The sequence below is a fragment of the Helianthus annuus genome, chromosome 7 (genome assembly GCF_002127325.2).
Source record: "Helianthus annuus cultivar XRQ/B chromosome 7, HanXRQr2.0-SUNRISE, whole genome shotgun sequence".
Lineage (NCBI taxonomy): Eukaryota > Viridiplantae > Streptophyta > Magnoliopsida > Asterales > Asteraceae > Helianthus > Helianthus annuus.
The window spans coordinates 108683883-108694815 of NC_035439.2; the positions used below are offsets into that span (position 1 = coordinate 108683883).

General features: G+C 39.6%; 1 non-coding gene across 1 annotated transcript; it reads right to left on the minus strand.

The window, feature by feature from the left end:
* Positions 1–650: 650 nt before the first annotated feature.
* Positions 651–757, minus strand: LOC118480713. The gene has a single exon (XR_004863691.1). It is a non-coding gene; the product is annotated as a small nucleolar RNA R71 (small nucleolar RNA).
* Positions 758–10933: the final 10176 nt, after the last annotated feature.

Below are 10933 nucleotides of genomic sequence, written 5' to 3' on the forward strand. Positions count from 1 at the left end.
GTCCAACTCTCCAGTAACTGGGATCTGGAAAACAATCACTGCAACTCCGACCACGGGCGGTGTTCACTGAGCACGGGGCCGTGGTGAACCTTCTGACCAGCATTCTTTTTTTGTTTTTATTGCAGGACTTGGAACCAGACGCCACCCCTACATAGTGTATGAGCTCCAGTTCTAATAAGGACATAAAAGAACCTCTAGAAGAACCCGAACGCTTTCTCAGAAAAAGACTAAAAGCCAAAAACCAAGATAAGGTTTCGGGAAATCCACCTCCAATGGCGGATCAACGTACTCTCATGGATTATCTACAACCCACCGTAGGTAACCTTGGCGCCGCTATCAATGCACCGAATGTTGAAGCCAATAACTTCGAACTTCGGCCGCATTTGATACAAATGCTCCAATACTCCGCAACCTTCCATGGGCTTGCGGACGAGGATCCCCATCTACATATTACTAATTTCTTAGAAATATGTGATACCTTTCGGATCAATGGAGCATCAAATGATGCCATCCGCCTTCGAATGTTCCCTTTCTCACTAAAAGACCGAGCAAAAGCTTGGCTTAACGCCCTCCCAGCTGGATCGGTAAACACCTGGGATGAACTAGCCCAAAAATTTCTATATAAGTATTTCCCTCCCGCTAAAACGGCTAAATTAATGACTGAAATTAATACATATTCACAAGAGGACGGGGAATCCTTATATGAAACTTGGGAAAGGTTCAAGGAGCTATTACGAAAGTGTCCACATCACGGCCTTGCGATATGGCAACAAGTATCCACTTTCTATAATGGGTTGTTGCCACACACAAGGCAGACACTTGACTCTAGCTCCGGGGGACTTTTAGGTAATCGCCGCCCACATGAAATATATAACCAAATTAAGGAAATTGCTCAAACCAATTTCCAGTGGCACACTCCCCGAGGCAATAAATCTATTGCCCGGTCACCCATAAGGTTGTTGAAAACACTTCTTTACAAGCCCAAATTGAGGCCCTTTCTTCAAAAATAAAAAAATTGGAAATGACAAAAACGGTCTCGGTTATGGCTTGTGAAGGGTGTGGTGGGTCACATGAAAATTGGAGTTGTATGAAAGAAACGGACGATCAAGAAGAGTCGGTAAGCTACATTGACAATAGACCTAGGCCGTTGGGTCCTCCAACGGGCACTTACAACCAAGGATGGCGGAATCATCCTAACCTTGGTTGGAGAGAACCCGGCAATAGTAGTAACCAACAAAACCAATGAACAAACTTTCAACAACCAAGAAATGAGTCACAAAATTTCACTCAACAACAAGGTGGACGAGAAAGGCTTGAAGATACTGTATCTCGTCTCGTCTCCGACACTGGAAAGAAAAACTCGGAAAGGTTTCTACAATTAGAATCAAATTTTAGAAATCAATAAGCTAGTATTCAAAACATAGAAAAACAATTAAGTCAACTAGCCCAAAATTTTTCTGAGAGAACACCAGGCGCATTACCAAGCAATACCGAAACAAACCCAAAGGCGCAAGTTCATCTCATCACGTTACGAAACCGCATCGTGGGACCTGCGGAAGGGCCACCGCCGACAGAGGAGACTACACCACCACCTCTGCAAGAAAAGGACTCCCCTCCATCATCAGAGCCTATCAAAGCTCCTCGAGTTCCGTAGCCCGGTAGGTTAATTCGTCAAAAGACCAATGAGCAATTCGCAAAATTCGAAAGCCTACTAAAACAATTGCATGTCAACATTCCTTTTATTGATGTCCTAACCCAAATGCCTAAATATTCTAAGTTCATGAGGGACTTCCTCACTCATAAAAGGAAAATAGAAACGTTGCAATTAGTTAACTTAGGCGAAGAATACTCTACCCTCGTACTCAACAAACTCCCCCAAAAGAAAATCGATCCCGGAAGCTTCACAATTCCATGCTCGATCGGGGACTCCCCCGTTCGTAATGCACTAGCCGACCTTGGGGCTAGCATTAACCTCATGCCCTCATCAATGTTCAAAAGACTCGGCCTAGTAACAACGAGTCCTACAAAAATGAGCATACAACTTGCTGATCGATCCGTCAAATTCCCACAAGGTGTCATCGAAAATGTCCTAGTAAAGGTAAACAAGTTTTTTCTACCCGGCCGACTTTGTTATACTTGATATGGAAGAAGACACCGAAGTCCCCCTTATACTAGGGAGACCATTTCTAGCCACCGCACAAGCCGTGGTAGACATGAATTACGGAACGCTCACCTTAAGGTACGGAGATGATGAAGTAAAGTTTGGGGTTGGGAGGAGAATAGTGGACGATGATCCGGTCAACTACATGAAGGTTATGGATTCGAGTTTGGATGCTGCTCTCCGACGGTGCAACATGGGATGCAAAACATCCCACTCAGAAATTATATAACCTCACTTTGGGTCTAGCTAAGGACCCTTATAAACATGGCGCACCACGGAGGCATTCCGCGGAACTATCCTTAGCTTAGTTTAATCTTTTAGTTTTAATTTGCAGAAATAAAACACACTCATGGTGGTAAAGGATGATAAGGGAAATGAGAAACATGGCCCCATGCACAAGAACAAGGCCACACGTCGACAATTTCTCCGTTACAGTAGGTTCAACACGGGCCGTGCCCCGCCAACACGGCCTCGTGCTGAACCCCCTGCGCCCAGTTCAGGTAACTGGACACGAGCCGTGTTCACCAGACATGCCCCCGTGTCCAGGCTTCTGTTTCTTTTTCTTAATTATCGTTACTGGCACCTGAACACGGGGCCGTGTCCGGTCCCCACGGGGCCGTGTCCAGACTGCCAGTAACATAAATTTTTGCTTTTAAACACCATGTTACACATTCAATCAACCTAAAAATTTATTTTTGGGACACATTGAGGACAATGTGTAATTTAAGTGTGGGGGGGATGCTAAAACCTTGAAATTTTGCAAGTCCTAATAACAAGCCTTACACAAAACTCTATTGGAACCGCTAATCACCCCAAATTTTTTCAAAAAATTTTTCATTTTTTTTACTTGTCTAAAGTTTAAGTTGGGAATTCTAAGATTAATAAGGTTATATTTTTGCAAGTTTACAACCGATAGCGTCGTGATAAAAAGAACTAACATAAGAAAATTATGAAACGGCATGACAAGCTAGGTTAAAATTCGATTATATATACTTGATCACATAGAAAAGCCCATTCCCACAAAAAGTGAGTTTTGAGCCTTTACTGAGCATAACAAATACACATCTTTAGACTAAATGCTCATTTTTCGTTTCTTGTGTGAATAGCCGCTTGGTTCTTACGACTCTAGAACTTGCCACGAAGATTCATTCCCGGTCCTTACCAACTTAAACCCAAGTAAGTAAATGATGGAGGCATTAGGACTAACCCTTTTTCTTTCAAAACCATTATTTTTTATTTTTCTTTTCACCTACCCAAAAACTCCCCCTAGTTAACCCCTTTGAGCCTAAACCTTTCATTTCTTTACCCTAAAACCCTTTTACCCACCAAAACCCTTTTTATTTTTACCCTTTATTTTAGTAACAAGCTCGGTTTTCGTGTGACTGAAGAAAAAAAATGATGAAGTTAGAAATAAACAAACAAAGCTCTTAAAACAAAGAGCTTGTTTGAAGAAATACTTCATTAAAAATAAAAAGTCAATAAAACAAAATGTTTTGCGAAAACCGACGCTTTTTACGCTTTTCGCCCTTTTCTACTAACCACTAACCCAACTACCCACCTTTAGCCCAAGCCTTTACCCAAAAAGTCCTCTTGATATTTACAAAGGTAACAAGTTAAAAAGGAGGAGGATTGATTGCTTGGCAAGCCTATGGTAGGAAAAAGTTCCACGCCGCTCTCGAGTGATTCACTAAAAATACACCTTCGGCCGAGTGTGAGTGATTTCTCCCGTGAGGTATGTGAACTTGTATATAAATGGAATTTTAAAAAGGCATGGTATGCCCAAATAAGTAATTTATCCTATGAAACGTTCTAAATAAATCATAATGAATAGGATTGTAAATAAATAAAAATAAAACCAAAAAGATCTTGGATTCCCCGACACTCTATGACAAGCTAAAACCTTCTCTTCTACCCATTTCATTTGGGAGTGTAAGCCACATATTAAAGAGTTTTGCTTGAGGACAAGCAAAAATTCAAATGTGGGGGTATTTGATGTGTGTAAAATGCAACATATAAATTACATCAAATGAGGCATAAAACTAACCCTTTTTAAGTACTAATGTTGGAAAAAGAGTGTTTTTGTCTTCCTTTTGTATTTTCAGGATTAAATGAGATCAAATTCACAAAAGAAGCAAAAAGACAGCTAAATCTAACATAAATACAAGAAAAGGAACATAAGTGGATTGCCCGACCCCTCAACAGCATCCTCCCAAGCAAAATAGAGAAGGCAGAAGACTGAACACGCCCCGTGCTCAGCCAGCACGGGGCCGTGCCCAAGAAGCAGTAGAAAAGACAAACCTATAGAAGCTTCTATTACCCACCACGGAGCCGTGCCCAGTGAACACGGGGGCGTGGCGAAAGTACAGCAGGCGCATTAATTGTAATTGCGAATTACAATTAATGAAGAGAGAGAGTGTCAGACAGGCACGGGGCCGTGTCCAGCGGACACGGGGCCGTGCCCAGCCTTCTGTTTAGCCTATAAATAGGAGTGCTTGGTTTCATTGCAACTCATCCCTTGGCACACCACCTCTCTCACACTTCATCCACCACCCACCACCATCACAACACCATCATCCACCACCATCATCCATTGTCCATCATAGAGTGTGTGAGTCGTCTCGGGATCCAAGATTGATCGTAAGAGTTCTTGACAATCAAGGCCATGTTTGCCTAAGTCTCTTACATCACTTGGTGAAGACAAGTGTTTAGTATAATACTTTTTATTTTCAATCTTTTGCACTTTTTATTTGGTTTTGTATTAATGACTTTAATAACTAGTTGCTTATGTTGAAGGTGATCTTTCCTTATCGTTTGTCCGTGGTGTCTTGGCATTATTTTACTGTCTATATAAAATAAAAGATTTTCACCATTCATATCTCCACGGTCTATATGGAGGTATGTTGGCTACCTGGTCGGGGGTTAAGGGAACGGTTTGGTAAGGGTCTTGCCCTTGTTCAGCGTTTAGAGGTCCTGCAAGGGACCTGGGTCAAATTTAGTAGGATCTCCTTCAATGCCCATAGGTATTGGATGGCGGGGATCCAAACTATTTGACCCCCTCATAAGTTAACTACCATTAATACTATAACCCGACTATTTAGGACTATATCCCTGCTGACTCAGACTACTTAGTCGAGGGTAACGTCACCTCCAAAAGAGGGGCCTACCATAATTTGCATTAATAACTTAATTCAATATCTTTCAATAATCCGACCCTTTAGGATTGTATCCTTGCTGACTCAAACTACTGGGTTGAGGGTAACGTCGCCTTCAAAAGAGGGGTCTACTACAATAACTAAGATAATCTCTTAAACAAGTGCAAAAGTGCGAAAATAATCAAAGGTTATACTAATACACGAGTCGGATCCAAGTGATTCATCTTGTCTATCTGTTTTTATTTTTATTTTATTTTTCAGCATTTCGTTAGTTTTTATTTTCTTAGTTTAAAAATCTTTTCTAACTTTTTGATTTGATTAGACGTTGAGGATAAACCGGTACTAAAAGCTCTTGTGTCCTTGGACGACCTCGGTATCTTACCAACACTATACTACGTCCACGATGGGTGCACTTGCCCATATGTGTGTTTAGTGTTAGTGAATATCGTGTTTTATAAATTTAAAACTTGGCTAAAAGTGTAAAAAGGGCTTAAATATACATCTAAAATATATTACACTACACACGCATCAGTGTGCACCCATAATAATAATGCAGTTTGCATGTTTATCTCGGCTCCTTCTAACTTGCGCAAAAAGGTTCCCCAGATTCGAGTAACGAAACGACTGACATCACAAAGTTTAGGATTACGAAAGTCTAGGGGTACTACCAAAGCATTGTAACAACCCAAACAGCACATATAATCATATCGTAGTGCCAAGTATGCAATGATATGCTATATCATAAGTAGATGTACACTAGACATGTAATGCATAAAGTAATCGATAGACGAACCTAGCAATCTGGAGCTGAAGGTCATGGTCGATTTTCAGAACTGTTCGGTTATAGTCTGGTTTTATGAAAAAGTTTTAAAAACTAGTTCACTATAACCAGTGGCTCTGATACCAAACTGTCACACCCCCAAAATACCACATACAGAAACCACCCGCGAGGCGTGCGACGTACTAGGATCTAGCCACCAATCACATTGAACTAATAGTCAAGTACTAAATAAAATTTCCATTATTCATAAACAGTGCAATTCAAAACATTTAATTTAAAACACAATCATTTTCAGCGGAAGCATAATTTAATTGTTTAAGTTTTTCAAAAGCCACAGTGTTCGATAAACCAATGTTCTACGTTACTCCTTGCATCTCGACCAATGACCACTCCAGCATCCCAGACTGCAAGTCCCATGACCCGTATCTAGCAACATGCAAGCATGCAGACAAGTGTATCAGCACAAAGCTGGCGAGTTCATAGTTTCATAACAACGTTTAGTAACCATGTGTTTAGTTTAAAAGCGTGTTGATAATAACTCGAGTACCCGAAGATGGCTTCAGTTTGTTTACCCTTCCCCAATGCTCTATCAAACATTGGTCGAGTGGTTATGGTCATTAGTTCATGCCCTCGTCCTCTCCGGTACGGTGTAAGGGTGCCAAACCTAATAGCGCTATCAACTAATAACCCTGTTGGCTCCCCGGCAATTAGTTCGGTAGTAGATGGGACTTAAGTGATAGATGTGAGTGTATTATCCAACATACTAGTTTAACATTCCAGTTAAACTCAATAACCCAGTATTCCTCCCGGAATATTTACCATTTGTCCCTTCCCGGGACGCATGCTTGAAAAAGAGCAGTGAACTCACCTTAGATTGCTCGGTTGGTTATTTACTCGTTTCAAGTTGATCAACCACGTCATATGATGGTTACCAATACTTATTAGTTCCGTACATAGGTTATTGTGTATTTAGCAGATTATACACTCACACACAGGTATCATCACGTAGCACATAATATATCATTTAGTTTACACACAAATTCACATTAGCATCACTATTCCAGTCACACAATGAAATGTGCAGCCCAAATATATTACCAGTTGGGCCTTAGTCGAGACCACAAGGTCTCGACTCGCAACTTCCGAGATCTCGAGTCGCAACCGAAGGTCTCGAGTGATAACTGAACTAGTCGAAATCCCACGGTCTCGAGTCGCAACCTGAGTCGAAACCACACTAGTCTCGACTCACAACGAGTTGGTCTCGAGTCTTCTTATTTGGTGGAGTCTGGTCTCGAGTCGGAACCATGAGGTTGCGAGTCGGAACCATGAGGTTGCGACTCGCAACCTTTGTCGAAACCCATAAAGATGTAACCTTTTTCCCCAATTAACAACCATCCTATAATTTTAGCAAACACTTTGCCATGTTCCAAATCTGATAAAACAACCTAATTTTTGCATTTATCATACATGTTCATACAACCCTAATTGCCTACAACATTGACATCGAAATTATGAGCATCGGAACACACAAACATCATCAACATATTTACTAACATGTGATCCTAATTTATCACTTAAATCATAACAACCAAACAAATCATGATCATCATCCAATCTGATCAACAAGCATGTATGCAACCCGATTCAATGGCTCATTGTTTATCAACCCTAGATCAAAATTATCATAATCTCATAAACCAACAGCCTAAATTCAGAACTGTTTCACCACACATTCACAGCGGCTCTCACGAGCACAAAACATCGTTTCGTTATTCGTAAGGTTTCTCATGACCAATCATTCCACTCGGATCTATGAACACAATTTCCGCAAGAACTCTATTACCCTAACACCTTAATATGTAACAACACAACCATGTGCAACAAGAGAAGCAAAATCAAATAACGATAGGAACATACTTACCGAAAGAACAAGATGGAAATCAAGACGATTCTTCGAAAGGGATCAAGGGCTGCCGTCGGTTTGCTTGAGAGAGAAGGAAAGCTAGGGTTTTGCCAGTCTTATGTTTTAGCAAAATATGAAAACCATACACAACCACATGTGTGTATGCGCTCAAGATAAGTGAATCGGGCCTATCCTGGGCTCGAGGGGGTTGGGCCGTGAGAATAAAGAGTGTGTGGTCTCGAGTGGGGTGTGCGATCCGGAAGCATTGTGCGACTAGATTACTATTACACATACATACTCTAAACATTCACATACCACATAATGATTTACCTTTATTCAAATACATTTTCCATACCAAATAACGTACACGTAGTTATAGCAAGGCACAAAACATGAGAAGGAATTAGTACAAGAAAAGGCTTTCGAAATTACAAGTTGTCACATGCATTTTATCCATGTGTTTGTTTATATGATGTAATGATTAAGAGGCAATTAGAGGTCTGTTAACCTAACTTAGTTTGCATAATATAAAGAAGAACTACCAAAACTAAAATACAACAAAAGCAAGAACATTCAACAATCTGCAAATGAGTATTAAACTGGGCAAATGGCTCGCCCTTTCTCGTCAGATGTAATGAACAACAATTGCTATGAACAACATCGACAGTAATATGTCATCATACATAACTGGTAAGGTGGAAGTAACAATGCGATAAGAATAATAGTAGTAACAATAATAATAATAATAATGATAATAATAATAATAATAATAATAATAACAATAATAATAATAATAATAATAATAATAAAATTGTTGTTGTTGGTGTTGTTGTTATTGTTGTTACTTGTGACAACTCGAGTTTCCAAGATTCTACTTCCGCATTAATTGCACGTTAACTGTTTAGTTGTTTGATTGTTTGACTGGCACTACTACACAAATAGGTATTTGCTATGGCGGTTTGCTACGGATAAAAATTCGTCACAACTTTGCTACGGATTAGCTATAGATTTGCTACCAACATATTCTGCTACGGTTTAGCTACGGATATTCCGTTGCAAAAAAAAATCCGTAGCAAAATACGTAGCCATTTTTTGCTACGAACATATTTGCTACGGTTTTGCTATGGATTTTCCGTTGCAAAAAAAGATTTGTAGCAAAATCCGTTGCAAAATTAACAAAATAAATATTTAATAAACGACTTAATAAAATTCGTAGTAAAATCCGTAGCAAAATAATGCTAAGGACATATTTGGTACAATTTAACTACGATTAGTCTATTGAAGAAAAACATTTGTAGCAAAATCTGTTGCAAAATTAAGAAAATATAAAATTCATAGCAGTGTTTGTAGCAAAATCTAGACAATAAATATTTATAAATAAGTGAATAAAATCGGTAGCAAATTCCGTAGCAAAAACGAGAAAAAGGATAATAAATCACGTAATAAATATTGTAGAAAAATTATAATCCCTTGATAGTCCATTTGTTTTAGTGAAATTTCATCTACAGTCCCCACTTTAATAAAATTACACCTGTAGTCCCCAACTTTTGCACACTCGTTTCTGCGATAGTCCTTAATGTGGATTAGTTTTCTCAGTATCAATAGTTTATGGTTAATTACCGAAAACAATGTCCGGATACTAGGCCCGGATGGAAATATTCATCCGAAAATGGGCCAATCGCCTCAAAGTATGGTGATGGGTAATGTTTTGGTGTCAAATACAAGTTTGGTTATGAAGAAACACTTGTTCGAATGACCGGAATCAATTGGACCAGGGGTTTAATGTGACACTCTAGGTTTTTCCGAACGAACATCTTGTATATCTTTGTGTATATATATGTTATTAAATGGAAACATGACTTTTTGCATGATATGTGTAGTATGTATTATATATATATATATATATATATATATATATATTTATGAGTTATGCTAGTGACACGAGACCATGACTCGCAACCACTCGGTTTCGAGTGGGCCACTCGGTCTCGAGTGGGCCGTAACCGGTTTGGGCCGAAACCCCCTAAGCCTATTTTGAAACCTTATATAAAAACCCCAAACCTTTCCCCACTCCTTCATTTGTTACACAAACACATACACTCCTTTCTCTCTCTCTAGAAAACCCTCAACAACACCACTTTCCCTCTCTAAATTCTCGGTTCAAGCTTGGAATCTAACCGGCATCAACAAGAAATCTCGGTCAAGCTCATCATCATTCGGACACTTTACTTTCTCGGTTTCTTCCTTGTTTCGGTGCCTTCTTCATAACCGGTTAGTGTTATTGTATGTGTAAAGGATTTATGTGTGTTGAATGGACTAGAAAGTGTTTAGTTAGTAGTGTTATGCATGATTTTTCGAATGATTTGTGAGTTTCACCATATGTGTAAACCATGATATGATGCTTGTTAAAATGTTCAAAATGACTAGTTGAATGTTTAAACTAAATGGTAGGTAATTTGGAGATGAATGATTGATTTTTATGACAAAACATATTCTTGTATGAAAAATGTTGTTTAAAGATGGTGAACCAAGGATTGTGTGTAATTCATGAACTATTTGGTTTATGTTTGCTTTGAATATGAAAACCCTAAAAGATGAACTTGTTGAATATGATTTGAAGATTTAAAAGGGCAATGTTTGATCCATTTTTACTAATAGACAGATTAGGAAAACTTGTTTGTTAAACCTCATTGGTTGTTTCCTGATTTGGGCCTGATGCTTTGTACCATTAGCCTGACTAAGTCTGAATCAACACGTGAACAAGACAAGGACAGCATTGCGACTCGAGACCACAACGGTTGCGACTCGAGACCACAACGGTTGCGACTCGAGACCACAACGATTGCGACTCGAGACCACAGCGTGACAACTCGAGACCGCAACGGTTGCGACTCGAGACCACAACGGTTGCGACTCGAGACCACAGCGTGACAACT